The 23,838-nt window shown below is 43.5% G+C and overlaps 65 non-coding genes across 65 annotated transcripts; 49 read left to right on the top strand and 16 right to left on the bottom strand.

The window, feature by feature from the left end:
- The first annotated feature begins 227 nt into the window (after positions 1-227).
- Positions 228-299, top strand: TRNAG-UCC (transfer RNA glycine (anticodon UCC)). Its single transcript has one exon. It is a non-coding gene; the product is annotated as a tRNA-Gly (tRNA).
- A 474-nt stretch (positions 300-773) lies between these two features.
- Positions 774-846, top strand: TRNAA-AGC (transfer RNA alanine (anticodon AGC)). The gene has a single exon. It is a non-coding gene; the product is annotated as a tRNA-Ala (tRNA).
- A 108-nt stretch (positions 847-954) lies between these two features.
- Positions 955-1,040, top strand: TRNAY-GUA (transfer RNA tyrosine (anticodon GUA)). The gene is given in 2 exon segments: positions 955-991; positions 1,005-1,040. It is a non-coding gene; the product is annotated as a tRNA-Tyr (tRNA).
- Positions 1,041-1,203: 163 nt separating this feature from the next.
- On the bottom strand, positions 1,204-1,277 carry TRNAN-GUU (transfer RNA asparagine (anticodon GUU)). The gene has a single exon. It is a non-coding gene; the product is annotated as a tRNA-Asn (tRNA).
- Positions 1,278-1,682: 405 nt separating this feature from the next.
- Positions 1,683-1,754, top strand: TRNAG-UCC (transfer RNA glycine (anticodon UCC)). The gene has a single exon. It is a non-coding gene; the product is annotated as a tRNA-Gly (tRNA).
- A 474-nt stretch (positions 1,755-2,228) lies between these two features.
- On the top strand, positions 2,229-2,301 carry TRNAA-AGC (transfer RNA alanine (anticodon AGC)). Its single transcript has one exon. It is a non-coding gene; the product is annotated as a tRNA-Ala (tRNA).
- A 108-nt stretch (positions 2,302-2,409) lies between these two features.
- TRNAY-GUA (transfer RNA tyrosine (anticodon GUA)) lies at positions 2,410-2,495 on the top strand. The gene is given in 2 exon segments: positions 2,410-2,446; positions 2,460-2,495. It is a non-coding gene; the product is annotated as a tRNA-Tyr (tRNA).
- A 163-nt stretch (positions 2,496-2,658) lies between these two features.
- On the bottom strand, positions 2,659-2,732 carry TRNAN-GUU (transfer RNA asparagine (anticodon GUU)). The gene has a single exon. It is a non-coding gene; the product is annotated as a tRNA-Asn (tRNA).
- Positions 2,733-3,137: 405 nt separating this feature from the next.
- Positions 3,138-3,209, top strand: TRNAG-UCC (transfer RNA glycine (anticodon UCC)). The gene has a single exon. It is a non-coding gene; the product is annotated as a tRNA-Gly (tRNA).
- Positions 3,210-3,683: 474 nt separating this feature from the next.
- TRNAA-AGC (transfer RNA alanine (anticodon AGC)) lies at positions 3,684-3,756 on the top strand. Its single transcript has one exon. It is a non-coding gene; the product is annotated as a tRNA-Ala (tRNA).
- Positions 3,757-3,864: 108 nt separating this feature from the next.
- TRNAY-GUA (transfer RNA tyrosine (anticodon GUA)) lies at positions 3,865-3,950 on the top strand. Its single transcript is given in 2 exon segments — positions 3,865-3,901; positions 3,915-3,950. It is a non-coding gene; the product is annotated as a tRNA-Tyr (tRNA).
- Positions 3,951-4,113: 163 nt separating this feature from the next.
- On the bottom strand, positions 4,114-4,187 carry TRNAN-GUU (transfer RNA asparagine (anticodon GUU)). The gene has a single exon. It is a non-coding gene; the product is annotated as a tRNA-Asn (tRNA).
- Positions 4,188-4,592: 405 nt separating this feature from the next.
- TRNAG-UCC (transfer RNA glycine (anticodon UCC)) lies at positions 4,593-4,664 on the top strand. The gene has a single exon. It is a non-coding gene; the product is annotated as a tRNA-Gly (tRNA).
- Positions 4,665-5,138: 474 nt separating this feature from the next.
- On the top strand, positions 5,139-5,211 carry TRNAA-AGC (transfer RNA alanine (anticodon AGC)). The gene has a single exon. It is a non-coding gene; the product is annotated as a tRNA-Ala (tRNA).
- A 108-nt stretch (positions 5,212-5,319) lies between these two features.
- Positions 5,320-5,405, top strand: TRNAY-GUA (transfer RNA tyrosine (anticodon GUA)). The gene is given in 2 exon segments: positions 5,320-5,356; positions 5,370-5,405. It is a non-coding gene; the product is annotated as a tRNA-Tyr (tRNA).
- Positions 5,406-5,563: 158 nt separating this feature from the next.
- Positions 5,564-5,637, bottom strand: TRNAN-GUU (transfer RNA asparagine (anticodon GUU)). The gene has a single exon. It is a non-coding gene; the product is annotated as a tRNA-Asn (tRNA).
- A 405-nt stretch (positions 5,638-6,042) lies between these two features.
- TRNAG-UCC (transfer RNA glycine (anticodon UCC)) lies at positions 6,043-6,114 on the top strand. The gene has a single exon. It is a non-coding gene; the product is annotated as a tRNA-Gly (tRNA).
- A 474-nt stretch (positions 6,115-6,588) lies between these two features.
- Positions 6,589-6,661, top strand: TRNAA-AGC (transfer RNA alanine (anticodon AGC)). The gene has a single exon. It is a non-coding gene; the product is annotated as a tRNA-Ala (tRNA).
- Positions 6,662-6,769: 108 nt separating this feature from the next.
- On the top strand, positions 6,770-6,855 carry TRNAY-GUA (transfer RNA tyrosine (anticodon GUA)). The gene is given in 2 exon segments: positions 6,770-6,806; positions 6,820-6,855. It is a non-coding gene; the product is annotated as a tRNA-Tyr (tRNA).
- A 163-nt stretch (positions 6,856-7,018) lies between these two features.
- Positions 7,019-7,092, bottom strand: TRNAN-GUU (transfer RNA asparagine (anticodon GUU)). The gene has a single exon. It is a non-coding gene; the product is annotated as a tRNA-Asn (tRNA).
- A 405-nt stretch (positions 7,093-7,497) lies between these two features.
- On the top strand, positions 7,498-7,569 carry TRNAG-UCC (transfer RNA glycine (anticodon UCC)). The gene has a single exon. It is a non-coding gene; the product is annotated as a tRNA-Gly (tRNA).
- Positions 7,570-8,043: 474 nt separating this feature from the next.
- Positions 8,044-8,116, top strand: TRNAA-AGC (transfer RNA alanine (anticodon AGC)). Its single transcript has one exon. It is a non-coding gene; the product is annotated as a tRNA-Ala (tRNA).
- Positions 8,117-8,224: 108 nt separating this feature from the next.
- On the top strand, positions 8,225-8,310 carry TRNAY-GUA (transfer RNA tyrosine (anticodon GUA)). Its single transcript is given in 2 exon segments — positions 8,225-8,261; positions 8,275-8,310. It is a non-coding gene; the product is annotated as a tRNA-Tyr (tRNA).
- Positions 8,311-8,473: 163 nt separating this feature from the next.
- On the bottom strand, positions 8,474-8,547 carry TRNAN-GUU (transfer RNA asparagine (anticodon GUU)). The gene has a single exon. It is a non-coding gene; the product is annotated as a tRNA-Asn (tRNA).
- A 405-nt stretch (positions 8,548-8,952) lies between these two features.
- On the top strand, positions 8,953-9,024 carry TRNAG-UCC (transfer RNA glycine (anticodon UCC)). The gene has a single exon. It is a non-coding gene; the product is annotated as a tRNA-Gly (tRNA).
- A 474-nt stretch (positions 9,025-9,498) lies between these two features.
- Positions 9,499-9,571, top strand: TRNAA-AGC (transfer RNA alanine (anticodon AGC)). The gene has a single exon. It is a non-coding gene; the product is annotated as a tRNA-Ala (tRNA).
- A 108-nt stretch (positions 9,572-9,679) lies between these two features.
- On the top strand, positions 9,680-9,765 carry TRNAY-GUA (transfer RNA tyrosine (anticodon GUA)). Its single transcript is given in 2 exon segments — positions 9,680-9,716; positions 9,730-9,765. It is a non-coding gene; the product is annotated as a tRNA-Tyr (tRNA).
- A 163-nt stretch (positions 9,766-9,928) lies between these two features.
- Positions 9,929-10,002, bottom strand: TRNAN-GUU (transfer RNA asparagine (anticodon GUU)). Its single transcript has one exon. It is a non-coding gene; the product is annotated as a tRNA-Asn (tRNA).
- Positions 10,003-10,407: 405 nt separating this feature from the next.
- On the top strand, positions 10,408-10,479 carry TRNAG-UCC (transfer RNA glycine (anticodon UCC)). Its single transcript has one exon. It is a non-coding gene; the product is annotated as a tRNA-Gly (tRNA).
- A 474-nt stretch (positions 10,480-10,953) lies between these two features.
- TRNAA-AGC (transfer RNA alanine (anticodon AGC)) lies at positions 10,954-11,026 on the top strand. The gene has a single exon. It is a non-coding gene; the product is annotated as a tRNA-Ala (tRNA).
- Positions 11,027-11,134: 108 nt separating this feature from the next.
- Positions 11,135-11,220, top strand: TRNAY-GUA (transfer RNA tyrosine (anticodon GUA)). Its single transcript is given in 2 exon segments — positions 11,135-11,171; positions 11,185-11,220. It is a non-coding gene; the product is annotated as a tRNA-Tyr (tRNA).
- Positions 11,221-11,383: 163 nt separating this feature from the next.
- TRNAN-GUU (transfer RNA asparagine (anticodon GUU)) lies at positions 11,384-11,457 on the bottom strand. The gene has a single exon. It is a non-coding gene; the product is annotated as a tRNA-Asn (tRNA).
- A 405-nt stretch (positions 11,458-11,862) lies between these two features.
- TRNAG-UCC (transfer RNA glycine (anticodon UCC)) lies at positions 11,863-11,934 on the top strand. The gene has a single exon. It is a non-coding gene; the product is annotated as a tRNA-Gly (tRNA).
- A 474-nt stretch (positions 11,935-12,408) lies between these two features.
- TRNAA-AGC (transfer RNA alanine (anticodon AGC)) lies at positions 12,409-12,481 on the top strand. Its single transcript has one exon. It is a non-coding gene; the product is annotated as a tRNA-Ala (tRNA).
- Positions 12,482-12,589: 108 nt separating this feature from the next.
- On the top strand, positions 12,590-12,675 carry TRNAY-GUA (transfer RNA tyrosine (anticodon GUA)). The gene is given in 2 exon segments: positions 12,590-12,626; positions 12,640-12,675. It is a non-coding gene; the product is annotated as a tRNA-Tyr (tRNA).
- A 158-nt stretch (positions 12,676-12,833) lies between these two features.
- On the bottom strand, positions 12,834-12,907 carry TRNAN-GUU (transfer RNA asparagine (anticodon GUU)). Its single transcript has one exon. It is a non-coding gene; the product is annotated as a tRNA-Asn (tRNA).
- A 405-nt stretch (positions 12,908-13,312) lies between these two features.
- TRNAG-UCC (transfer RNA glycine (anticodon UCC)) lies at positions 13,313-13,384 on the top strand. The gene has a single exon. It is a non-coding gene; the product is annotated as a tRNA-Gly (tRNA).
- A 474-nt stretch (positions 13,385-13,858) lies between these two features.
- On the top strand, positions 13,859-13,931 carry TRNAA-AGC (transfer RNA alanine (anticodon AGC)). Its single transcript has one exon. It is a non-coding gene; the product is annotated as a tRNA-Ala (tRNA).
- A 108-nt stretch (positions 13,932-14,039) lies between these two features.
- Positions 14,040-14,125, top strand: TRNAY-GUA (transfer RNA tyrosine (anticodon GUA)). Its single transcript is given in 2 exon segments — positions 14,040-14,076; positions 14,090-14,125. It is a non-coding gene; the product is annotated as a tRNA-Tyr (tRNA).
- A 163-nt stretch (positions 14,126-14,288) lies between these two features.
- On the bottom strand, positions 14,289-14,362 carry TRNAN-GUU (transfer RNA asparagine (anticodon GUU)). Its single transcript has one exon. It is a non-coding gene; the product is annotated as a tRNA-Asn (tRNA).
- A 405-nt stretch (positions 14,363-14,767) lies between these two features.
- TRNAG-UCC (transfer RNA glycine (anticodon UCC)) lies at positions 14,768-14,839 on the top strand. The gene has a single exon. It is a non-coding gene; the product is annotated as a tRNA-Gly (tRNA).
- Positions 14,840-15,313: 474 nt separating this feature from the next.
- Positions 15,314-15,386, top strand: TRNAA-AGC (transfer RNA alanine (anticodon AGC)). The gene has a single exon. It is a non-coding gene; the product is annotated as a tRNA-Ala (tRNA).
- Positions 15,387-15,494: 108 nt separating this feature from the next.
- TRNAY-GUA (transfer RNA tyrosine (anticodon GUA)) lies at positions 15,495-15,580 on the top strand. Its single transcript is given in 2 exon segments — positions 15,495-15,531; positions 15,545-15,580. It is a non-coding gene; the product is annotated as a tRNA-Tyr (tRNA).
- A 163-nt stretch (positions 15,581-15,743) lies between these two features.
- On the bottom strand, positions 15,744-15,817 carry TRNAN-GUU (transfer RNA asparagine (anticodon GUU)). Its single transcript has one exon. It is a non-coding gene; the product is annotated as a tRNA-Asn (tRNA).
- Positions 15,818-16,222: 405 nt separating this feature from the next.
- Positions 16,223-16,294, top strand: TRNAG-UCC (transfer RNA glycine (anticodon UCC)). The gene has a single exon. It is a non-coding gene; the product is annotated as a tRNA-Gly (tRNA).
- Positions 16,295-16,768: 474 nt separating this feature from the next.
- Positions 16,769-16,841, top strand: TRNAA-AGC (transfer RNA alanine (anticodon AGC)). Its single transcript has one exon. It is a non-coding gene; the product is annotated as a tRNA-Ala (tRNA).
- A 108-nt stretch (positions 16,842-16,949) lies between these two features.
- TRNAY-GUA (transfer RNA tyrosine (anticodon GUA)) lies at positions 16,950-17,035 on the top strand. Its single transcript is given in 2 exon segments — positions 16,950-16,986; positions 17,000-17,035. It is a non-coding gene; the product is annotated as a tRNA-Tyr (tRNA).
- A 163-nt stretch (positions 17,036-17,198) lies between these two features.
- TRNAN-GUU (transfer RNA asparagine (anticodon GUU)) lies at positions 17,199-17,272 on the bottom strand. The gene has a single exon. It is a non-coding gene; the product is annotated as a tRNA-Asn (tRNA).
- A 405-nt stretch (positions 17,273-17,677) lies between these two features.
- Positions 17,678-17,749, top strand: TRNAG-UCC (transfer RNA glycine (anticodon UCC)). Its single transcript has one exon. It is a non-coding gene; the product is annotated as a tRNA-Gly (tRNA).
- Positions 17,750-18,223: 474 nt separating this feature from the next.
- TRNAA-AGC (transfer RNA alanine (anticodon AGC)) lies at positions 18,224-18,296 on the top strand. Its single transcript has one exon. It is a non-coding gene; the product is annotated as a tRNA-Ala (tRNA).
- Positions 18,297-18,404: 108 nt separating this feature from the next.
- On the top strand, positions 18,405-18,490 carry TRNAY-GUA (transfer RNA tyrosine (anticodon GUA)). Its single transcript is given in 2 exon segments — positions 18,405-18,441; positions 18,455-18,490. It is a non-coding gene; the product is annotated as a tRNA-Tyr (tRNA).
- Positions 18,491-18,653: 163 nt separating this feature from the next.
- TRNAN-GUU (transfer RNA asparagine (anticodon GUU)) lies at positions 18,654-18,727 on the bottom strand. The gene has a single exon. It is a non-coding gene; the product is annotated as a tRNA-Asn (tRNA).
- A 405-nt stretch (positions 18,728-19,132) lies between these two features.
- TRNAG-UCC (transfer RNA glycine (anticodon UCC)) lies at positions 19,133-19,204 on the top strand. Its single transcript has one exon. It is a non-coding gene; the product is annotated as a tRNA-Gly (tRNA).
- Positions 19,205-19,678: 474 nt separating this feature from the next.
- Positions 19,679-19,751, top strand: TRNAA-AGC (transfer RNA alanine (anticodon AGC)). Its single transcript has one exon. It is a non-coding gene; the product is annotated as a tRNA-Ala (tRNA).
- Positions 19,752-19,859: 108 nt separating this feature from the next.
- Positions 19,860-19,945, top strand: TRNAY-GUA (transfer RNA tyrosine (anticodon GUA)). The gene is given in 2 exon segments: positions 19,860-19,896; positions 19,910-19,945. It is a non-coding gene; the product is annotated as a tRNA-Tyr (tRNA).
- A 158-nt stretch (positions 19,946-20,103) lies between these two features.
- TRNAN-GUU (transfer RNA asparagine (anticodon GUU)) lies at positions 20,104-20,177 on the bottom strand. The gene has a single exon. It is a non-coding gene; the product is annotated as a tRNA-Asn (tRNA).
- Positions 20,178-20,582: 405 nt separating this feature from the next.
- On the top strand, positions 20,583-20,654 carry TRNAG-UCC (transfer RNA glycine (anticodon UCC)). The gene has a single exon. It is a non-coding gene; the product is annotated as a tRNA-Gly (tRNA).
- A 477-nt stretch (positions 20,655-21,131) lies between these two features.
- On the top strand, positions 21,132-21,204 carry TRNAA-AGC (transfer RNA alanine (anticodon AGC)). The gene has a single exon. It is a non-coding gene; the product is annotated as a tRNA-Ala (tRNA).
- A 108-nt stretch (positions 21,205-21,312) lies between these two features.
- TRNAY-GUA (transfer RNA tyrosine (anticodon GUA)) lies at positions 21,313-21,398 on the top strand. The gene is given in 2 exon segments: positions 21,313-21,349; positions 21,363-21,398. It is a non-coding gene; the product is annotated as a tRNA-Tyr (tRNA).
- A 163-nt stretch (positions 21,399-21,561) lies between these two features.
- On the bottom strand, positions 21,562-21,635 carry TRNAN-GUU (transfer RNA asparagine (anticodon GUU)). The gene has a single exon. It is a non-coding gene; the product is annotated as a tRNA-Asn (tRNA).
- Positions 21,636-22,040: 405 nt separating this feature from the next.
- Positions 22,041-22,112, top strand: TRNAG-UCC (transfer RNA glycine (anticodon UCC)). Its single transcript has one exon. It is a non-coding gene; the product is annotated as a tRNA-Gly (tRNA).
- Positions 22,113-22,586: 474 nt separating this feature from the next.
- TRNAA-AGC (transfer RNA alanine (anticodon AGC)) lies at positions 22,587-22,659 on the top strand. The gene has a single exon. It is a non-coding gene; the product is annotated as a tRNA-Ala (tRNA).
- A 108-nt stretch (positions 22,660-22,767) lies between these two features.
- On the top strand, positions 22,768-22,853 carry TRNAY-GUA (transfer RNA tyrosine (anticodon GUA)). The gene is given in 2 exon segments: positions 22,768-22,804; positions 22,818-22,853. It is a non-coding gene; the product is annotated as a tRNA-Tyr (tRNA).
- Positions 22,854-23,016: 163 nt separating this feature from the next.
- On the bottom strand, positions 23,017-23,090 carry TRNAN-GUU (transfer RNA asparagine (anticodon GUU)). The gene has a single exon. It is a non-coding gene; the product is annotated as a tRNA-Asn (tRNA).
- A 405-nt stretch (positions 23,091-23,495) lies between these two features.
- Positions 23,496-23,567, top strand: TRNAG-UCC (transfer RNA glycine (anticodon UCC)). The gene has a single exon. It is a non-coding gene; the product is annotated as a tRNA-Gly (tRNA).
- Positions 23,568-23,838: the final 271 nt, after the last annotated feature.

Raw genomic sequence — 23,838 nt, forward strand, 5'->3', positions numbered from 1 at the left:
GAAGGCAGACAGTAATTAGACTTCGACTCTAAGCATCCAACACTACGAGCAGAGTGGCGCAGCGGAAGCGTGCTGGGCCCATAACCCAGAGGTCGATGGATCGAAACCATCCTCTGCTAAAAGGTTGTGTTTTATACTTTTCATCATTACATTGCATCCAAATGCTTCTGTCAACAGAAAGTTTAGTGTTATTGCAGAAAATGTCAAAAAAACGTACACTTCCGAAAGCGTTGGTGGTATAGTGGTGAGCATAGCTGCCTTCCAAGCAGTTGACCCGGGTTCGATTCCCGGCCAACGCATGTCTTGCTTTTCACCATTGGTGTTGCATTTATTCTCTTTTAATGTTTTGTGTTAAGGCTCATGCTCTACTCTCTTCTTACAGTTTAGCAACCACAGAAAGGAGGAAAAAAAAAGACCAGGAGGCCTTCACGACCTCTCAGCATTTTCGATAAACAAACCAACCCATAAAAGTTCAACGGTTCTCCTTGGGATTGTGCTACATCACAACTTTTTTCTACAAACTATGCAAGTTTTTTCACTGTCCCCGGTTTGATTCTCCATGTGCATAGAAAGGGTTTGCTAGAAAGTTGCTCGACTGTATTTGTAGGTCACCAATCACGTTGTGGACTCCTTAAATGTTCTTCAAGTATGGGAAAACGGAGTCCACACTTAAAAAAAAAAAAAAAAAAAAAAAAAAAGCAATGTCATCTGTGACTGTATATGAAAATTGTGACCTGGTGTGACGTGAAACTGACGTCAAGTTTCACAGGTTTGGGGGATTAGCTCAAGTGGTAGAGCGCTCGCTTAGCATGCGAGAGGTAGCGGGATCGATGCCCGCATTCTCCAATGCTACCATTGGATTCCTTTTTCGCAGAGTTGAATGAATCATTTTTACCATCTGCCCGTGGCACCCACGGCCAAACCTAGGAGGCTTTCGACAGTGGCCAAAACAATCCTTCGATAGCTCAGCTGGTAGAGCGGAGGACTGTAGCTCTAAATTAGCAATCCTTAGGTCGCTGGTTCAATTCCGGCTCGAAGGAAGTTTTGTTTATCTTATCTCATACAGAAAGTTTTTCTCCAGTTTGCCTCGTGAATTCAAAACATAGTCAGCAAAATGGCTTTTACATGAGAGAGATGCTCAGCACCAATGCAAAAACTTCTCCAACTGTGCAACGTCTCTGGGTGGACTGCAAAAGGGTGCGACGTCCCTGGGTGGACTCGAACCACCAACCTTTCGGTTAACAGCCGAACGCGCTAACCGATTGCGCCACAGAGACCCAATGGACCACAATTTTTGCCTGCACCTTAAGCAAGGTCAGACACCGTTTCTTCAAATGATTTTCAACAATATGACTAAAGGAAACAGAAAAAAACAAAGAAATAATTGCAAAACACCAAGAATAATCTAGTTGCCAACAGATAAGAAATGGCTGATAAATTACACGACACAGACCAGAAGGCAGACAGTAATTAGACTTCGACTCTAAGCATCCAACACTACGAGCAGAGTGGCGCAGCGGAAGCGTGCTGGGCCCATAACCCAGAGGTCGATGGATCGAAACCATCCTCTGCTAAAAGGTTGTGTTTTATACTTTTCATCATTACATTGCATCCAAATGCTTCTGTCAACAGAAAGTTTAGTGTTATTGCAGAAAATGTCAAAAAAACGTACACTTCCGAAAGCGTTGGTGGTATAGTGGTGAGCATAGCTGCCTTCCAAGCAGTTGACCCGGGTTCGATTCCCGGCCAACGCATGTCTTGCTTTTCACCATTGGTGTTGCATTTATTCTCTTTTAATGTTTTGTGTTAAGGCTCATGCTCTACTCTCTTCTTACAGTTTAGCAACCACAGAAAGGAGGAAAAAAAAAGACCAGGAGGCCTTCACGACCTCTCAGCATTTTCGATAAACAAACCAACCCATAAAAGTTCAACGGTTCTCCTTGGGATTGTGCTACATCACAACTTTTTTCTACAAACTATGCAAGTTTTTTCACTGTCCCCGGTTTGATTCTCCATGTGCATAGAAAGGGTTTGCTAGAAAGTTGCTCGACTGTATTTGTAGGTCACCAATCACGTTGTGGACTCCTTAAATGTTCTTCAAGTATGGGAAAACGGAGTCCACACTTAAAAAAAAAAAAAAAAAAAAAAAAAAAGCAATGTCATCTGTGACTGTATATGAAAATTGTGACCTGGTGTGACGTGAAACTGACGTCAAGTTTCACAGGTTTGGGGGATTAGCTCAAGTGGTAGAGCGCTCGCTTAGCATGCGAGAGGTAGCGGGATCGATGCCCGCATTCTCCAATGCTACCATTGGATTCCTTTTTCGCAGAGTTGAATGAATCATTTTTACCATCTGCCCGTGGCACCCACGGCCAAACCTAGGAGGCTTTCGACAGTGGCCAAAACAATCCTTCGATAGCTCAGCTGGTAGAGCGGAGGACTGTAGCTCTAAATTAGCAATCCTTAGGTCGCTGGTTCAATTCCGGCTCGAAGGAAGTTTTGTTTATCTTATCTCATACAGAAAGTTTTTCTCCAGTTTGCCTCGTGAATTCAAAACATAGTCAGCAAAATGGCTTTTACATGAGAGAGATGCTCAGCACCAATGCAAAAACTTCTCCAACTGTGCAACGTCTCTGGGTGGACTGCAAAAGGGTGCGACGTCCCTGGGTGGACTCGAACCACCAACCTTTCGGTTAACAGCCGAACGCGCTAACCGATTGCGCCACAGAGACCCAATGGACCACAATTTTTGCCTGCACCTTAAGCAAGGTCAGACACCGTTTCTTCAAATGATTTTCAACAATATGACTAAAGGAAACAGAAAAAAACAAAGAAATAATTGCAAAACACCAAGAATAATCTAGTTGCCAACAGATAAGAAATGGCTGATAAATTACACGACACAGACCAGAAGGCAGACAGTAATTAGACTTCGACTCTAAGCATCCAACACTACGAGCAGAGTGGCGCAGCGGAAGCGTGCTGGGCCCATAACCCAGAGGTCGATGGATCGAAACCATCCTCTGCTAAAAGGTTGTGTTTTATACTTTTCATCATTACATTGCATCCAAATGCTTCTGTCAACAGAAAGTTTAGTGTTATTGCAGAAAATGTCAAAAAAACGTACACTTCCGAAAGCGTTGGTGGTATAGTGGTGAGCATAGCTGCCTTCCAAGCAGTTGACCCGGGTTCGATTCCCGGCCAACGCATGTCTTGCTTTTCACCATTGGTGTTGCATTTATTCTCTTTTAATGTTTTGTGTTAAGGCTCATGCTCTACTCTCTTCTTACAGTTTAGCAACCACAGAAAGGAGGAAAAAAAAAGACCAGGAGGCCTTCACGACCTCTCAGCATTTTCGATAAACAAACCAACCCATAAAAGTTCAACGGTTCTCCTTGGGATTGTGCTACATCACAACTTTTTTCTACAAACTATGCAAGTTTTTTCACTGTCCCCGGTTTGATTCTCCATGTGCATAGAAAGGGTTTGCTAGAAAGTTGCTCGACTGTATTTGTAGGTCACCAATCACGTTGTGGACTCCTTAAATGTTCTTCAAGTATGGGAAAACGGAGTCCACACTTAAAAAAAAAAAAAAAAAAAAAAAAAAAGCAATGTCATCTGTGACTGTATATGAAAATTGTGACCTGGTGTGACGTGAAACTGACGTCAAGTTTCACAGGTTTGGGGGATTAGCTCAAGTGGTAGAGCGCTCGCTTAGCATGCGAGAGGTAGCGGGATCGATGCCCGCATTCTCCAATGCTACCATTGGATTCCTTTTTCGCAGAGTTGAATGAATCATTTTTACCATCTGCCCGTGGCACCCACGGCCAAACCTAGGAGGCTTTCGACAGTGGCCAAAACAATCCTTCGATAGCTCAGCTGGTAGAGCGGAGGACTGTAGCTCTAAATTAGCAATCCTTAGGTCGCTGGTTCAATTCCGGCTCGAAGGAAGTTTTGTTTATCTTATCTCATACAGAAAGTTTTTCTCCAGTTTGCCTCGTGAATTCAAAACATAGTCAGCAAAATGGCTTTTACATGAGAGAGATGCTCAGCACCAATGCAAAAACTTCTCCAACTGTGCAACGTCTCTGGGTGGACTGCAAAAGGGTGCGACGTCCCTGGGTGGACTCGAACCACCAACCTTTCGGTTAACAGCCGAACGCGCTAACCGATTGCGCCACAGAGACCCAATGGACCACAATTTTTGCCTGCACCTTAAGCAAGGTCAGACACCGTTTCTTCAAATGATTTTCAACAATATGACTAAAGGAAACAGAAAAAAACAAAGAAATAATTGCAAAACACCAAGAATAATCTAGTTGCCAACAGATAAGAAATGGCTGATAAATTACACGACACAGACCAGAAGGCAGACAGTAATTAGACTTCGACTCTAAGCATCCAACACTACGAGCAGAGTGGCGCAGCGGAAGCGTGCTGGGCCCATAACCCAGAGGTCGATGGATCGAAACCATCCTCTGCTAAAAGGTTGTGTTTTATACTTTTCATCATTACATTGCATCCAAATGCTTCTGTCAACAGAAAGTTTAGTGTTATTGCAGAAAATGTCAAAAAAACGTACACTTCCGAAAGCGTTGGTGGTATAGTGGTGAGCATAGCTGCCTTCCAAGCAGTTGACCCGGGTTCGATTCCCGGCCAACGCATGTCTTGCTTTTCACCATTGGTGTTGCATTTATTCTCTTTTAATGTTTTGTGTTAAGGCTCATGCTCTACTCTCTTCTTACAGTTTAGCAACCACAGAAAGGAGGAAAAAAAAAGACCAGGAGGCCTTCACGACCTCTCAGCATTTTCGATAAACAAACCAACCCATAAAAGTTCAACGGTTCTCCTTGGGATTGTGCTACATCACAACTTTTTTCTACAAACTATGCAAGTTTTTTCACTGTCCCCGGTTTGATTCTCCATGTGCATAGAAAGGGTTTGCTAGAAAGTTGCTCGACTGTATTTGTAGGTCACCAATCACGTTGTGGACTCCTTAAATGTTCTTCAAGTATGGGAAAACGGAGTCCACACTTAAAAAAAAAAAAAAAAAAAAAAAAAAAGCAATGTCATCTGTGACTGTATATGAAAATTGTGACCTGGTGTGACGTGAAACTGACGTCAAGTTTCACAGGTTTGGGGGATTAGCTCAAGTGGTAGAGCGCTCGCTTAGCATGCGAGAGGTAGCGGGATCGATGCCCGCATTCTCCAATGCTACCATTGGATTCCTTTTTCGCAGAGTTGAATGAATCATTTTTACCATCTGCCCGTGGCACCCACGGCCAAACCTAGGAGGCTTTCGACAGTGGCCAAAACAATCCTTCGATAGCTCAGCTGGTAGAGCGGAGGACTGTAGCTCTAAATTAGCAATCCTTAGGTCGCTGGTTCAATTCCGGCTCGAAGGAAGTTTTGTTTATCTCATACAGAAAGTTTTTCTCCAGTTTGCCTCGTGAATTCAAAACATAGTCAGCAAAATGGCTTTTACATGAGAGAGATGCTCAGCACCAATGCAAAAACTTCTCCAACTGTGCAACGTCTCTGGGTGGACTGCAAAAGGGTGCGACGTCCCTGGGTGGACTCGAACCACCAACCTTTCGGTTAACAGCCGAACGCGCTAACCGATTGCGCCACAGAGACCCAATGGACCACAATTTTTGCCTGCACCTTAAGCAAGGTCAGACACCGTTTCTTCAAATGATTTTCAACAATATGACTAAAGGAAACAGAAAAAAACAAAGAAATAATTGCAAAACACCAAGAATAATCTAGTTGCCAACAGATAAGAAATGGCTGATAAATTACACGACACAGACCAGAAGGCAGACAGTAATTAGACTTCGACTCTAAGCATCCAACACTACGAGCAGAGTGGCGCAGCGGAAGCGTGCTGGGCCCATAACCCAGAGGTCGATGGATCGAAACCATCCTCTGCTAAAAGGTTGTGTTTTATACTTTTCATCATTACATTGCATCCAAATGCTTCTGTCAACAGAAAGTTTAGTGTTATTGCAGAAAATGTCAAAAAAACGTACACTTCCGAAAGCGTTGGTGGTATAGTGGTGAGCATAGCTGCCTTCCAAGCAGTTGACCCGGGTTCGATTCCCGGCCAACGCATGTCTTGCTTTTCACCATTGGTGTTGCATTTATTCTCTTTTAATGTTTTGTGTTAAGGCTCATGCTCTACTCTCTTCTTACAGTTTAGCAACCACAGAAAGGAGGAAAAAAAAAGACCAGGAGGCCTTCACGACCTCTCAGCATTTTCGATAAACAAACCAACCCATAAAAGTTCAACGGTTCTCCTTGGGATTGTGCTACATCACAACTTTTTTCTACAAACTATGCAAGTTTTTTCACTGTCCCCGGTTTGATTCTCCATGTGCATAGAAAGGGTTTGCTAGAAAGTTGCTCGACTGTATTTGTAGGTCACCAATCACGTTGTGGACTCCTTAAATGTTCTTCAAGTATGGGAAAACGGAGTCCACACTTAAAAAAAAAAAAAAAAAAAAAAAAAAAGCAATGTCATCTGTGACTGTATATGAAAATTGTGACCTGGTGTGACGTGAAACTGACGTCAAGTTTCACAGGTTTGGGGGATTAGCTCAAGTGGTAGAGCGCTCGCTTAGCATGCGAGAGGTAGCGGGATCGATGCCCGCATTCTCCAATGCTACCATTGGATTCCTTTTTCGCAGAGTTGAATGAATCATTTTTACCATCTGCCCGTGGCACCCACGGCCAAACCTAGGAGGCTTTCGACAGTGGCCAAAACAATCCTTCGATAGCTCAGCTGGTAGAGCGGAGGACTGTAGCTCTAAATTAGCAATCCTTAGGTCGCTGGTTCAATTCCGGCTCGAAGGAAGTTTTGTTTATCTTATCTCATACAGAAAGTTTTTCTCCAGTTTGCCTCGTGAATTCAAAACATAGTCAGCAAAATGGCTTTTACATGAGAGAGATGCTCAGCACCAATGCAAAAACTTCTCCAACTGTGCAACGTCTCTGGGTGGACTGCAAAAGGGTGCGACGTCCCTGGGTGGACTCGAACCACCAACCTTTCGGTTAACAGCCGAACGCGCTAACCGATTGCGCCACAGAGACCCAATGGACCACAATTTTTGCCTGCACCTTAAGCAAGGTCAGACACCGTTTCTTCAAATGATTTTCAACAATATGACTAAAGGAAACAGAAAAAAACAAAGAAATAATTGCAAAACACCAAGAATAATCTAGTTGCCAACAGATAAGAAATGGCTGATAAATTACACGACACAGACCAGAAGGCAGACAGTAATTAGACTTCGACTCTAAGCATCCAACACTACGAGCAGAGTGGCGCAGCGGAAGCGTGCTGGGCCCATAACCCAGAGGTCGATGGATCGAAACCATCCTCTGCTAAAAGGTTGTGTTTTATACTTTTCATCATTACATTGCATCCAAATGCTTCTGTCAACAGAAAGTTTAGTGTTATTGCAGAAAATGTCAAAAAAACGTACACTTCCGAAAGCGTTGGTGGTATAGTGGTGAGCATAGCTGCCTTCCAAGCAGTTGACCCGGGTTCGATTCCCGGCCAACGCATGTCTTGCTTTTCACCATTGGTGTTGCATTTATTCTCTTTTAATGTTTTGTGTTAAGGCTCATGCTCTACTCTCTTCTTACAGTTTAGCAACCACAGAAAGGAGGAAAAAAAAAGACCAGGAGGCCTTCACGACCTCTCAGCATTTTCGATAAACAAACCAACCCATAAAAGTTCAACGGTTCTCCTTGGGATTGTGCTACATCACAACTTTTTTCTACAAACTATGCAAGTTTTTTCACTGTCCCCGGTTTGATTCTCCATGTGCATAGAAAGGGTTTGCTAGAAAGTTGCTCGACTGTATTTGTAGGTCACCAATCACGTTGTGGACTCCTTAAATGTTCTTCAAGTATGGGAAAACGGAGTCCACACTTAAAAAAAAAAAAAAAAAAAAAAAAAAAGCAATGTCATCTGTGACTGTATATGAAAATTGTGACCTGGTGTGACGTGAAACTGACGTCAAGTTTCACAGGTTTGGGGGATTAGCTCAAGTGGTAGAGCGCTCGCTTAGCATGCGAGAGGTAGCGGGATCGATGCCCGCATTCTCCAATGCTACCATTGGATTCCTTTTTCGCAGAGTTGAATGAATCATTTTTACCATCTGCCCGTGGCACCCACGGCCAAACCTAGGAGGCTTTCGACAGTGGCCAAAACAATCCTTCGATAGCTCAGCTGGTAGAGCGGAGGACTGTAGCTCTAAATTAGCAATCCTTAGGTCGCTGGTTCAATTCCGGCTCGAAGGAAGTTTTGTTTATCTTATCTCATACAGAAAGTTTTTCTCCAGTTTGCCTCGTGAATTCAAAACATAGTCAGCAAAATGGCTTTTACATGAGAGAGATGCTCAGCACCAATGCAAAAACTTCTCCAACTGTGCAACGTCTCTGGGTGGACTGCAAAAGGGTGCGACGTCCCTGGGTGGACTCGAACCACCAACCTTTCGGTTAACAGCCGAACGCGCTAACCGATTGCGCCACAGAGACCCAATGGACCACAATTTTTGCCTGCACCTTAAGCAAGGTCAGACACCGTTTCTTCAAATGATTTTCAACAATATGACTAAAGGAAACAGAAAAAAACAAAGAAATAATTGCAAAACACCAAGAATAATCTAGTTGCCAACAGATAAGAAATGGCTGATAAATTACACGACACAGACCAGAAGGCAGACAGTAATTAGACTTCGACTCTAAGCATCCAACACTACGAGCAGAGTGGCGCAGCGGAAGCGTGCTGGGCCCATAACCCAGAGGTCGATGGATCGAAACCATCCTCTGCTAAAAGGTTGTGTTTTATACTTTTCATCATTACATTGCATCCAAATGCTTCTGTCAACAGAAAGTTTAGTGTTATTGCAGAAAATGTCAAAAAAACGTACACTTCCGAAAGCGTTGGTGGTATAGTGGTGAGCATAGCTGCCTTCCAAGCAGTTGACCCGGGTTCGATTCCCGGCCAACGCATGTCTTGCTTTTCACCATTGGTGTTGCATTTATTCTCTTTTAATGTTTTGTGTTAAGGCTCATGCTCTACTCTCTTCTTACAGTTTAGCAACCACAGAAAGGAGGAAAAAAAAAGACCAGGAGGCCTTCACGACCTCTCAGCATTTTCGATAAACAAACCAACCCATAAAAGTTCAACGGTTCTCCTTGGGATTGTGCTACATCACAACTTTTTTCTACAAACTATGCAAGTTTTTTCACTGTCCCCGGTTTGATTCTCCATGTGCATAGAAAGGGTTTGCTAGAAAGTTGCTCGACTGTATTTGTAGGTCACCAATCACGTTGTGGACTCCTTAAATGTTCTTCAAGTATGGGAAAACGGAGTCCACACTTAAAAAAAAAAAAAAAAAAAAAAAAAAAGCAATGTCATCTGTGACTGTATATGAAAATTGTGACCTGGTGTGACGTGAAACTGACGTCAAGTTTCACAGGTTTGGGGGATTAGCTCAAGTGGTAGAGCGCTCGCTTAGCATGCGAGAGGTAGCGGGATCGATGCCCGCATTCTCCAATGCTACCATTGGATTCCTTTTTCGCAGAGTTGAATGAATCATTTTTACCATCTGCCCGTGGCACCCACGGCCAAACCTAGGAGGCTTTCGACAGTGGCCAAAACAATCCTTCGATAGCTCAGCTGGTAGAGCGGAGGACTGTAGCTCTAAATTAGCAATCCTTAGGTCGCTGGTTCAATTCCGGCTCGAAGGAAGTTTTGTTTATCTTATCTCATACAGAAAGTTTTTCTCCAGTTTGCCTCGTGAATTCAAAACATAGTCAGCAAAATGGCTTTTACATGAGAGAGATGCTCAGCACCAATGCAAAAACTTCTCCAACTGTGCAACGTCTCTGGGTGGACTGCAAAAGGGTGCGACGTCCCTGGGTGGACTCGAACCACCAACCTTTCGGTTAACAGCCGAACGCGCTAACCGATTGCGCCACAGAGACCCAATGGACCACAATTTTTGCCTGCACCTTAAGCAAGGTCAGACACCGTTTCTTCAAATGATTTTCAACAATATGACTAAAGGAAACAGAAAAAAACAAAGAAATAATTGCAAAACACCAAGAATAATCTAGTTGCCAACAGATAAGAAATGGCTGATAAATTACACGACACAGACCAGAAGGCAGACAGTAATTAGACTTCGACTCTAAGCATCCAACACTACGAGCAGAGTGGCGCAGCGGAAGCGTGCTGGGCCCATAACCCAGAGGTCGATGGATCGAAACCATCCTCTGCTAAAAGGTTGTGTTTTATACTTTTCATCATTACATTGCATCCAAATGCTTCTGTCAACAGAAAGTTTAGTGTTATTGCAGAAAATGTCAAAAAAACGTACACTTCCGAAAGCGTTGGTGGTATAGTGGTGAGCATAGCTGCCTTCCAAGCAGTTGACCCGGGTTCGATTCCCGGCCAACGCATGTCTTGCTTTTCACCATTGGTGTTGCATTTATTCTCTTTTAATGTTTTGTGTTAAGGCTCATGCTCTACTCTCTTCTTACAGTTTAGCAACCACAGAAAGGAGGAAAAAAAAAGACCAGGAGGCCTTCACGACCTCTCAGCATTTTCGATAAACAAACCAACCCATAAAAGTTCAACGGTTCTCCTTGGGATTGTGCTACATCACAACTTTTTTCTACAAACTATGCAAGTTTTTTCACTGTCCCCGGTTTGATTCTCCATGTGCATAGAAAGGGTTTGCTAGAAAGTTGCTCGACTGTATTTGTAGGTCACCAATCACGTTGTGGACTCCTTAAATGTTCTTCAAGTATGGGAAAACGGAGTCCACACTTAAAAAAAAAAAAAAAAAAAAAAAAAAAGCAATGTCATCTGTGACTGTATATGAAAATTGTGACCTGGTGTGACGTGAAACTGACGTCAAGTTTCACAGGTTTGGGGGATTAGCTCAAGTGGTAGAGCGCTCGCTTAGCATGCGAGAGGTAGCGGGATCGATGCCCGCATTCTCCAATGCTACCATTGGATTCCTTTTTCGCAGAGTTGAATGAATCATTTTTACCATCTGCCCGTGGCACCCACGGCCAAACCTAGGAGGCTTTCGACAGTGGCCAAAACAATCCTTCGATAGCTCAGCTGGTAGAGCGGAGGACTGTAGCTCTAAATTAGCAATCCTTAGGTCGCTGGTTCAATTCCGGCTCGAAGGAAGTTTTGTTTATCTTATCTCATACAGAAAGTTTTTCTCCAGTTTGCCTCGTGAATTCAAAACATAGTCAGCAAAATGGCTTTTACATGAGAGAGATGCTCAGCACCAATGCAAAAACTTCTCCAACTGTGCAACGTCTCTGGGTGGACTGCAAAAGGGTGCGACGTCCCTGGGTGGACTCGAACCACCAACCTTTCGGTTAACAGCCGAACGCGCTAACCGATTGCGCCACAGAGACCCAATGGACCACAATTTTTGCCTGCACCTTAAGCAAGGTCAGACACCGTTTCTTCAAATGATTTTCAACAATATGACTAAAGGAAACAGAAAAAAACAAAGAAATAATTGCAAAACACCAAGAATAATCTAGTTGCCAACAGATAAGAAATGGCTGATAAATTACACGACACAGACCAGAAGGCAGACAGTAATTAGACTTCGACTCTAAGCATCCAACACTACGAGCAGAGTGGCGCAGCGGAAGCGTGCTGGGCCCATAACCCAGAGGTCGATGGATCGAAACCATCCTCTGCTAAAAGGTTGTGTTTTATACTTTTCATCATTACATTGCATCCAAATGCTTCTGTCAACAGAAAGTTTAGTGTTATTGCAGAAAATGTCAAAAAAACGTACACTTCCGAAAGCGTTGGTGGTATAGTGGTGAGCATAGCTGCCTTCCAAGCAGTTGACCCGGGTTCGATTCCCGGCCAACGCATGTCTTGCTTTTCACCATTGGTGTTGCATTTATTCTCTTTTAATGTTTTGTGTTAAGGCTCATGCTCTACTCTCTTCTTACAGTTTAGCAACCACAGAAAGGAGGAAAAAAAAAGACCAGGAGGCCTTCACGACCTCTCAGCATTTTCGATAAACAAACCAACCCATAAAAGTTCAACGGTTCTCCTTGGGATTGTGCTACATCACAACTTTTTTCTACAAACTATGCAAGTTTTTTCACTGTCCCCGGTTTGATTCTCCATGTGCATAGAAAGGGTTTGCTAGAAAGTTGCTCGACTGTATTTGTAGGTCACCAATCACGTTGTGGACTCCTTAAATGTTCTTCAAGTATGGGAAAACGGAGTCCACACTTAAAAAAAAAAAAAAAAAAAAAAAAAAAGCAATGTCATCTGTGACTGTATATGAAAATTGTGACCTGGTGTGACGTGAAACTGACGTCAAGTTTCACAGGTTTGGGGGATTAGCTCAAGTGGTAGAGCGCTCGCTTAGCATGCGAGAGGTAGCGGGATCGATGCCCGCATTCTCCAATGCTACCATTGGATTCCTTTTTCGCAGAGTTGAATGAATCATTTTTACCATCTGCCCGTGGCACCCACGGCCAAACCTAGGAGGCTTTCGACAGTGGCCAAAACAATCCTTCGATAGCTCAGCTGGTAGAGCGGAGGACTGTAGCTCTAAATTAGCAATCCTTAGGTCGCTGGTTCAATTCCGGCTCGAAGGAAGTTTTGTTTATCTCATACAGAAAGTTTTTCTCCAGTTTGCCTCGTGAATTCAAAACATAGTCAGCAAAATGGCTTTTACATGAGAGAGATGCTCAGCACCAATGCAAAAACTTCTCCAACTGTGCAACGTCTCTGGGTGGACTGCAAAAGGGTGCGACGTCCCTGGGTGGACTCGAACCACCAACCTTTCGGTTAACAGCCGAACGCGCTAACCGATTGCGCCACAGAGACCCAATGGACCACAATTTTTGCCTGCACCTTAAGCAAGGTCAGACACCGTTTCTTCAAATGATTTTCAACAATATGACTAAAGGAAACAGAAAAAAACAAAGAAATAATTGCAAAACACCAAGAATAATCTAGTTGCCAACAGATAAGAAATGGCTGATAAATTACACGACACAGACCAGAAGGCAGACAGTAATTAGACTTCGACTCTAAGCATCCAACACTACGAGCAGAGTGGCGCAGCGGAAGCGTGCTGGGCCCATAACCCAGAGGTCGATGGATCGAAACCATCCTCTGCTAAAAGGTTGTGTTTTATACTTTTCATCATTACATTGCATCCAAATGCTTCTGTCAACAGAAAGTTTAGTGTTATTGCAGAAAATGTCAAAAAAACGTACACTTCCGAAAGCGTTGGTGGTATAGTGGTGAGCATAGCTGCCTTCCAAGCAGTTGACCCGGGTTCGATTCCCGGCCAACGCATGTCTTGCTTTTCACCATTGGTGTTGCATTTATTCTCTTTTAATGTTTTGTGTTAAGGCTCATGCTCTACTCTCTTCTTACAGTTTAGCAACCACAGAAAGGAGGAAAAAAAAAGACCAGGAGGCCTTCACGACCTCTCAGCATTTTCGATAAACAAACCAACCCATAAAAGTTCAACGGTTCTCCTTGGGATTGTGCTACATCACAACTTTTTTCTACAAACTATGCAAGTTTTTTCACTGTCCCCGGTTTGATTCTCCATGTGCATAGAAAGGGTTTGCTAGAAAGTTGCTCGACTGTATTTGTAGGTCACCAATCACGTTGTGGACTCCTTAAATGTTCTTCAAGTATGGGAAAACGGAGTCCACACTTAAAAAAAAAAAAAAAAAAAAAAAAAAAGCAATGTCATCTGTGACTGTATATGAAAATTGTGACCTGGTGTGACGTGAAACTGACGTCAAGTTTCACAGGTTTGGGGGATTAGCTCAAGTGGTAGAGCGCTCGCTTAGCATGCGAGAGGTAGCGGGATCGATGCCCGCATTCTCCAATGCTACCATTGGATTCCTTTTTCGCAGAGTTGAATGAATCATTTTTACCATCTGCCCGTGGCACCCACGGCCAAACCTAGGAGGCTTTCGACAGTGGCCAAAACAATCCTTCGATAGCTCAGCTGGTAGAGCGGAGGACTGTAGCTCTAAATTAGCAATCCTTAGGTCGCTGGTTCAATTCCGGCTCGAAGGAAGTTTTGTTTATCTTATCTCATACAGAAAGTTTTTCTCCAGTTTGCCTCGTGAATTCAAAACATAGTCAGCAAAATGGCTTTTACATGAGAGAGATGCTCAGCACCAATGCAAAAACTTCTCCAACTGTGCAACGTCTCTGGGTGGACTGCAAAAGGGTGCGACGTCCCTGGGTGGACTCGAACCACCAACCTTTCGGTTAACAGCCGAACGCGCTAACCGATTGCGCCACAGAGACCCAATGGACCACAATTTTTGCCTGCACCTTAAGCAAGGTCAGACACCGTTTCTTCAAATGATTTTCAACAATATGACTAAAGGAAACAGAAAAAAACAAAGAAATAATTGCAAAACACCAAGAATAATCTAGTTGCCAACAGATAAGAAATGGCTGATAAATTACACGACACAGACCAGAAGGCAGACAGTAATTAGACTTCGACTCTAAGCATCCAACACTACGAGCAGAGTGGCGCAGCGGAAGCGTGCTGGGCCCATAACCCAGAGGTCGATGGATCGAAACCATCCTCTGCTAAAAGGTTGTGTTTTATACTTTTCATCATTACATTGCATCCAAATGCTTCTGTCAACAGAAAGTTTAGTGTTATTGCAGAAAATGTCAAAAAAACGTACACTTCCGAAAGCGTTGGTGGTATAGTGGTGAGCATAGCTGCCTTCCAAGCAGTTGACCCGGGTTCGATTCCCGGCCAACGCATGTCTTGCTTTTCACCATTGGTGTTGCATTTATTCTCTTTTAATGTTTTGTGTTAAGGCTCATGCTCTACTCTCTTCTTACAGTTTAGCAACCACAGAAAGGAGGAAAAAAAAAGACCAGGAGGCCTTCACGACCTCTCAGCATTTTCGATAAACAAACCAACCCATAAAAGTTCAACGGTTCTCCTTGGGATTGTGCTACATCACAACTTTTTTCTACAAACTATGCAAGTTTTTTCACTGTCCCCGGTTTGATTCTCCATGTGCATAGAAAGGGTTTGCTAGAAAGTTGCTCGACTGTATTTGTAGGTCACCAATCACGTTGTGGACTCCTTAAATGTTCTTCAAGTATGGGAAAACGGAGTCCACACTTAAAAAAAAAAAAAAAAAAAAAAAAAAAGCAATGTCATCTGTGACTGTATATGAAAATTGTGACCTGGTGTGACGTGAAACTGACGTCAAGTTTCACAGGTTTGGGGGATTAGCTCAAGTGGTAGAGCGCTCGCTTAGCATGCGAGAGGTAGCGGGATCGATGCCCGCATTCTCCAATGCTACCATTGGATTCCTTTTTCGCAGAGTTGAATGAATCATTTTTACCATCTGCCCGTGGCACCCACGGCCAAACCTAGGAGGCTTTCGACAGTGGCCAAAACAATCCTTCGATAGCTCAGCTGGTAGAGCGGAGGACTGTAGCTCTAAATTAGCAATCCTTAGGTCGCTGGTTCAATTCCGGCTCGAAGGAAGTTTTGTTTATCTTATCTCATACAGAAAGTTTTTCTCCAGTTTGCCTCGTGAATTCAAAACATAGTCAGCAAAATGGCTTTTACATGAGAGAGATGCTCAGCACCAATGCAAAAACTTCTCCAACTGTGCAACGTCTCTGGGTGGACTGCAAAAGGGTGCGACGTCCCTGGGTGGACTCGAACCACCAACCTTTCGGTTAACAGCCGAACGCGCTAACCGATTGCGCCACAGAGACCCAATGGACCACAATTTTTGCCTGCACCTTAAGCAAGGTCAGACACCGTTTCTTCAAATGATTTTCAACAATATGACTAAAGGAAACAGAAAAAAACAAAGAAATAATTGCAAAACACCAAGAATAATCTAGTTGCCAACAGATAAGAAATGGCTGATAAATTACACGACACAGACCAGAAGGCAGACAGTAATTAGACTTCGACTCTAAGCATCCAACACTACGAGCAGAGTGGCGCAGCGGAAGCGTGCTGGGCCCATAACCCAGAGGTCGATGGATCGAAACCATCCTCTGCTAAAAGGTTGTGTTTTATACTTTTCATCATTACATTGCATCCAAATGCTTCTGTCAACAGAAAGTTTAGTGTTATTGCAGAAAATGTCAAAAAAACGTACACTTCCGAAAGCGTTGGTGGTATAGTGGTGAGCATAGCTGCCTTCCAAGCAGTTGACCCGGGTTCGATTCCCGGCCAACGCATGTCTTGCTTTTCACCATTGGTGTTGCATTTATTCTCTTTTAATGTTTTGTGTTAAGGCTCATGCTCTACTCTCTTCTTACAGTTTAGCAACCACAGAAAGGAGGAAAAAAAAAGACCAGGAGGCCTTCACGACCTCTCAGCATTTTCGATAAACAAACCAACCCATAAAAGTTCAACGGTTCTCCTTGGGATTGTGCTACATCACAACTTTTTTCTACAAACTATGCAAGTTTTTTCACTGTCCCCGGTTTGATTCTCCATGTGCATAGAAAGGGTTTGCTAGAAAGTTGCTCGACTGTATTTGTAGGTCACCAATCACGTTGTGGACTCCTTAAATGTTCTTCAAGTATGGGAAAACGGAGTCCACACTTAAAAAAAAAAAAAAAAAAAAAAAAAAAGCAATGTCATCTGTGACTGTATATGAAAATTGTGACCTGGTGTGACGTGAAACTGACGTCAAGTTTCACAGGTTTGGGGGATTAGCTCAAGTGGTAGAGCGCTCGCTTAGCATGCGAGAGGTAGCGGGATCGATGCCCGCATTCTCCAATGCTACCATTGGATTCCTTTTTCGCAGAGTTGAATGAATCATTTTTACCATCTGCCCGTGGCACCCACGGCCAAACCTAGGAGGCTTTCGACAGTGGCCAAAACAATCCTTCGATAGCTCAGCTGGTAGAGCGGAGGACTGTAGCTCTAAATTAGCAATCCTTAGGTCGCTGGTTCAATTCCGGCTCGAAGGAAGTTTTGTTTATCTTATCTCATACAGAAAGTTTTTCTCCAGTTTGCCTCGTGAATTCAAAACATAGTCAGCAAAATGGCTTTTACATGAGAGAGATGCTCAGCACCAATGCAAAAACTTCTCCAACTGTGCAACGTCTCTGGGTGGACTGCAAAAGGGTGCGACGTCCCTGGGTGGACTCGAACCACCAACCTTTCGGTTAACAGCCGAACGCGCTAACCGATTGCGCCACAGAGACCCAATGGACCACAATTTTTGCCTGCACCTTAAGCAAGGTCAGACACCGTTTCTTCAAATGATTTTCAACAATATGACTAAAGGAAACAGAAAAAAACAAAGAAATAATTGCAAAACACCAAGAATAATCTAGTTGCCAACAGATAAGAAATGGCTGATAAATTACACGACACAGACCAGAAGGCAGACAGTAATTAGACTTCGACTCTAAGCATCCAACACTACGAGCAGAGTGGCGCAGCGGAAGCGTGCTGGGCCCATAACCCAGAGGTCGATGGATCGAAACCATCCTCTGCTAAAAGGTTGTGTTTTATACTTTTCATCATTACATTGCATCCAAATGCTTCTGTCAACAGAAAGTTTAGTGTTATTGCAGAAAATGTCAAAAAAACGTACACTTCCGAAAGCGTTGGTGGTATAGTGGTGAGCATAGCTGCCTTCCAAGCAGTTGACCCGGGTTCGATTCCCGGCCAACGCATGTCTTGCTTTTCACCATTGGTGTTGCATTTATTCTCTTTTAATGTTTTGTGTTAAGGCTCATGCTCTACTCTCTTCTTACAGTTTAGCAACCACAGAAAGGAGGAAAAAAAAAGACCAGGAGGCCTTCACGACCTCTCAGCATTTTCGATAAACAAACCAACCCATAAAAGTTCAACGGTTCTCCTTGGGATTGTGCTACATCACAACTTTTTTCTACAAACTATGCAAGTTTTTTCACTGTCCCCGGTTTGATTCTCCATGTGCATAGAAAGGGTTTGCTAGAAAGTTGCTCGACTGTATTTGTAGGTCACCAATCACGTTGTGGACTCCTTAAATGTTCTTCAAGTATGGGAAAACGGAGTCCACACTTAAAAAAAAAAAAAAAAAAAAAAAAAAAGCAATGTCATCTGTGACTGTATATGAAAATTGTGACCTGGTGTGACGTGAAACTGACGTCAAGTTTCACAGGTTTGGGGGATTAGCTCAAGTGGTAGAGCGCTCGCTTAGCATGCGAGAGGTAGCGGGATCGATGCCCGCATTCTCCAATGCTACCATTGGATTCCTTTTTCGCAGAGTTGAATGAATCATTTTTACCATCTGCCCGTGGCACCCACGGCCAAACCTAGGAGGCTTTCGACAGTGGCCAAAACAATCCTTCGATAGCTCAGCTGGTAGAGCGGAGGACTGTAGCTCTAAATTAGCAATCCTTAGGTCGCTGGTTCAATTCCGGCTCGAAGGAAGTTTTGTTTATCTTATCTCATACAGAAAGTTTTTCTCCAGTTTGCCTCGTGAATTCAAAACATAGTCAGCAAAATGGCTTTTACATGAGAGAGATGCTCAGCACCAATGCAAAAACTTCTCCAACTGTGCAACGTCTCTGGGTGGACTGCAAAAGGGTGCGACGTCCCTGGGTGGACTCGAACCACCAACCTTTCGGTTAACAGCCGAACGCGCTAACCGATTGCGCCACAGAGACCCAATGGACCACAATTTTTGCCTGCACCTTAAGCAAGGTCAGACACCGTTTCTTCAAATGATTTTCAACAATATGACTAAAGGAAACAGAAAAAAACAAAGAAATAATTGCAAAACACCAAGAATAATCTAGTTGCCAACAGATAAGAAATGGCTGATAAATTACACGACACAGACCAGAAGGCAGACAGTAATTAGACTTCGACTCTAAGCATCCAACACTACGAGCAGAGTGGCGCAGCGGAAGCGTGCTGGGCCCATAACCCAGAGGTCGATGGATCGAAACCATCCTCTGCTAAAAGGTTGTGTTTTATACTTTTCATCATTACATTGCATCCAAATGCTTCTGTCAACAGAAAGTTTAGTGTTATTGCAGAAAATGTCAAAAAAACGTACACTTCCGAAAGCGTTGGTGGTATAGTGGTGAGCATAGCTGCCTTCCAAGCAGTTGACCCGGGTTCGATTCCCGGCCAACGCATGTCTTGCTTTTCACCATTGGTGTTGCATTTATTCTCTTTTAATGTTTTGTGTTAAGGCTCATGCTCTACTCTCTTCTTACAGTTTAGCAACCACAGAAAGGAGGAAAAAAAAAGACCAGGAGGCCTTCACGACCTCTCAGCATTTTCGATAAACAAACCAACCCATAAAAGTTCAACGGTTCTCCTTGGGATTGTGCTACATCACAACTTTTTTCTACAAACTATGCAAGTTTTTTCACTGTCCCCGGTTTGATTCTCCATGTGCATAGAAAGGGTTTGCTAGAAAGTTGCTCGACTGTATTTGTAGGTCACCAATCACGTTGTGGACTCCTTAAATGTTCTTCAAGTATGGGAAAACGGAGTCCACACTTAAAAAAAAAAAAAAAAAAAAAAAAAAAGCAATGTCATCTGTGACTGTATATGAAAATTGTGACCTGGTGTGACGTGAAACTGACGTCAAGTTTCACAGGTTTGGGGGATTAGCTCAAGTGGTAGAGCGCTCGCTTAGCATGCGAGAGGTAGCGGGATCGATGCCCGCATTCTCCAATGCTACCATTGGATTCCTTTTTCGCAGAGTTGAATGAATCATTTTTACCATCTGCCCGTGGCACCCACGGCCAAACCTAGGAGGCTTTCGACAGTGGCCAAAACAATCCTTCGATAGCTCAGCTGGTAGAGCGGAGGACTGTAGCTCTAAATTAGCAATCCTTAGGTCGCTGGTTCAATTCCGGCTCGAAGGAAGTTTTGTTTATCTCATACAGAAAGTTTTTCTCCAGTTTGCCTCGTGAATTCAAAACATAGTCAGCAAAATGGCTTTTACATGAGAGAGATGCTCAGCACCAATGCAAAAACTTCTCCAACTGTGCAACGTCTCTGGGTGGACTGCAAAAGGGTGCGACGTCCCTGGGTGGACTCGAACCACCAACCTTTCGGTTAACAGCCGAACGCGCTAACCGATTGCGCCACAGAGACCCAATGGACCACAATTTTTGCCTGCACCTTAAGCAAGGTCAGACACCGTTTCTTCAAATGATTTTCAACAATATGACTAAAGGAAACAGAAAAAAACAAAGAAATAATTGCAAAACACCAAGAATAATCTAGTTGCCAACAGATAAGAAATGGCTGATAAATTACACGACACAGACCAGAAGGCAGACAGTAATTAGACTTCGACTCTAAGCATCCAACACTACGAGCAGAGTGGCGCAGCGGAAGCGTGCTGGGCCCATAACCCAGAGGTCGATGGATCGAAACCATCCTCTGCTAAAAGGTTGTGTTTTATACTTTTCATCATTACATTGCATCCAAATGCTTCTGTCAACAGAAAGTTTAGTGTTATTGCAGAAAATGTCAAAAAAACGTACACTTCCGAAAGCGTTGGTGGTATAGTGGTGAGCATAGCTGCCTTCCAAGCAGTTGACCCGGGTTCGATTCCCGGCCAACGCATGTCTTGCTTTTCACCATTGGTGTTGCATTTATTCTCTTTTAATGTTTTGTGTTAAGGCTCATGCTCTACTCTCTTCTTACAGTTTAGCAACCACAGAAAGGAGGAAAAAAAAAGACCAGGAGGCCTTCACGACCTCTCAGCATTTTCGATAAACAAACCAACCCATAAAAGTTCAACGGTTCTCCTTGGGATTGTGCTACATCACAACTTTTTTCTACAAACTATGCAAGTTTTTTCACTGTCCCCGGTTTGATTCTCCATGTGCATAGAAAGGGTTTGCTAGAAAGTTGCTCGACTGTATTTGTAGGTCACCAATCACGTTGTGGACTCCTTAAATGTTCTTCAAGTATGGGAAAACGGAGTCCACACTTAAAAAAAAAAAAAAAAAAAAAAAAAAAAAAGCAATGTCATCTGTGACTGTATATGAAAATTGTGACCTGGTGTGACGTGAAACTGACGTCAAGTTTCACAGGTTTGGGGGATTAGCTCAAGTGGTAGAGCGCTCGCTTAGCATGCGAGAGGTAGCGGGATCGATGCCCGCATTCTCCAATGCTACCATTGGATTCCTTTTTCGCAGAGTTGAATGAATCATTTTTACCATCTGCCCGTGGCACCCACGGCCAAACCTAGGAGGCTTTCGACAGTGGCCAAAACAATCCTTCGATAGCTCAGCTGGTAGAGCGGAGGACTGTAGCTCTAAATTAGCAATCCTTAGGTCGCTGGTTCAATTCCGGCTCGAAGGAAGTTTTGTTTATCTTATCTCATACAGAAAGTTTTTCTCCAGTTTGCCTCGTGAATTCAAAACATAGTCAGCAAAATGGCTTTTACATGAGAGAGATGCTCAGCACCAATGCAAAAACTTCTCCAACTGTGCAACGTCTCTGGGTGGACTGCAAAAGGGTGCGACGTCCCTGGGTGGACTCGAACCACCAACCTTTCGGTTAACAGCCGAACGCGCTAACCGATTGCGCCACAGAGACCCAATGGACCACAATTTTTGCCTGCACCTTAAGCAAGGTCAGACACCGTTTCTTCAAATGATTTTCAACAATATGACTAAAGGAAACAGAAAAAAACAAAGAAATAATTGCAAAACACCAAGAATAATCTAGTTGCCAACAGATAAGAAATGGCTGATAAATTACACGACACAGACCAGAAGGCAGACAGTAATTAGACTTCGACTCTAAGCATCCAACACTACGAGCAGAGTGGCGCAGCGGAAGCGTGCTGGGCCCATAACCCAGAGGTCGATGGATCGAAACCATCCTCTGCTAAAAGGTTGTGTTTTATACTTTTCATCATTACATTGCATCCAAATGCTTCTGTCAACAGAAAGTTTAGTGTTATTGCAGAAAATGTCAAAAAAACGTACACTTCCGAAAGCGTTGGTGGTATAGTGGTGAGCATAGCTGCCTTCCAAGCAGTTGACCCGGGTTCGATTCCCGGCCAACGCATGTCTTGCTTTTCACCATTGGTGTTGCATTTATTCTCTTTTAATGTTTTGTGTTAAGGCTCATGCTCTACTCTCTTCTTACAGTTTAGCAACCACAGAAAGGAGGAAAAAAAAAGACCAGGAGGCCTTCACGACCTCTCAGCATTTTCGATAAACAAACCAACCCATAAAAGTTCAACGGTTCTCCTTGGGATTGTGCTACATCACAACTTTTTTCTACAAACTATGCAAGTTTTTTCACTGTCCCCGGTTTGATTCTCCATGTGCATAGAAAGGGTTTGCTAGAAAGTTGCTCGACTGTATTTGTAGGTCACCAATCACGTTGTGGACTCCTTAAATGTTCTTCAAGTATGGGAAAACGGAGTCCACACTTAAAAAAAAAAAAAAAAAAAAAAAAAAAGCAATGTCATCTGTGACTGTATATGAAAATTGTGACCTGGTGTGACGTGAAACTGACGTCAAGTTTCACAGGTTTGGGGGATTAGCTCAAGTGGTAGAGCGCTCGCTTAGCATGCGAGAGGTAGCGGGATCGATGCCCGCATTCTCCAATGCTACCATTGGATTCCTTTTTCGCAGAGTTGAATGAATCATTTTTACCATCTGCCCGTGGCACCCACGGCCAAACCTAGGAGGCTTTCGACAGTGGCCAAAACAATCCTTCGATAGCTCAGCTGGTAGAGCGGAGGACTGTAGCTCTAAATTAGCAATCCTTAGGTCGCTGGTTCAATTCCGGCTCGAAGGAAGTTTTGTTTATCTTATCTCATACAGAAAGTTTTTCTCCAGTTTGCCTCGTGAATTCAAAACATAGTCAGCAAAATGGCTTTTACATGAGAGAGATGCTCAGCACCAATGCAAAAACTTCTCCAACTGTGCAACGTCTCTGGGTGGACTGCAAAAGGGTGCGACGTCCCTGGGTGGACTCGAACCACCAACCTTTCGGTTAACAGCCGAACGCGCTAACCGATTGCGCCACAGAGACCCAATGGACCACAATTTTTGCCTGCACCTTAAGCAAGGTCAGACACCGTTTCTTCAAATGATTTTCAACAATATGACTAAAGGAAACAGAAAAAAACAAAGAAATAATTGCAAAACACCAAGAATAATCTAGTTGCCAACAGATAAGAAATGGCTGATAAATTACACGACACAGACCAGAAGGCAGACAGTAATTAGACTTCGACTCTAAGCATCCAACACTACGAGCAGAGTGGCGCAGCGGAAGCGTGCTGGGCCCATAACCCAGAGGTCGATGGATCGAAACCATCCTCTGCTAAAAGGTTGTGTTTTATACTTTTCATCATTACATTGCATCCAAATGCTTCTGTCAACAGAAAGTTTAGTGTTATTGCAGAAAATGTCAAAAAAACGTACACTTCCGAAAGCGTTGGTGGTATAGTGGTGAGCATAGCTGCCTTCCAAGCAGTTGACCCGGGTTCGATTCCCGGCCAACGCATGTCTTGCTTTTCACCATTGGTGTTGCATTTATTCTCTTTTAATGTTTTGTGTTAAGGCTCATGCTCTACTCTCTTCTTACAGTTTAGCAACCACAGAAAGGAGGAAAAAAAAAGACCAGGAGGCCTTCACGACCTCTCAGCATTTTCGATAAACAAACCAACCCATAAAAGTTCAACGGTTCTCCTTGGGATTGTGCTACATCACAACTTTTTTCTACAAACTATGCAAGTTTTTTCACTGTCCCCGGTTTGATTCTCCATGTGCATAGA

This window comes from Ranitomeya variabilis, chromosome 2 (assembly GCF_051348905.1).
Source record: "Ranitomeya variabilis isolate aRanVar5 chromosome 2, aRanVar5.hap1, whole genome shotgun sequence".
NCBI classification, from domain to species: Eukaryota; Metazoa; Chordata; class Amphibia; order Anura; family Dendrobatidae; genus Ranitomeya; species Ranitomeya variabilis.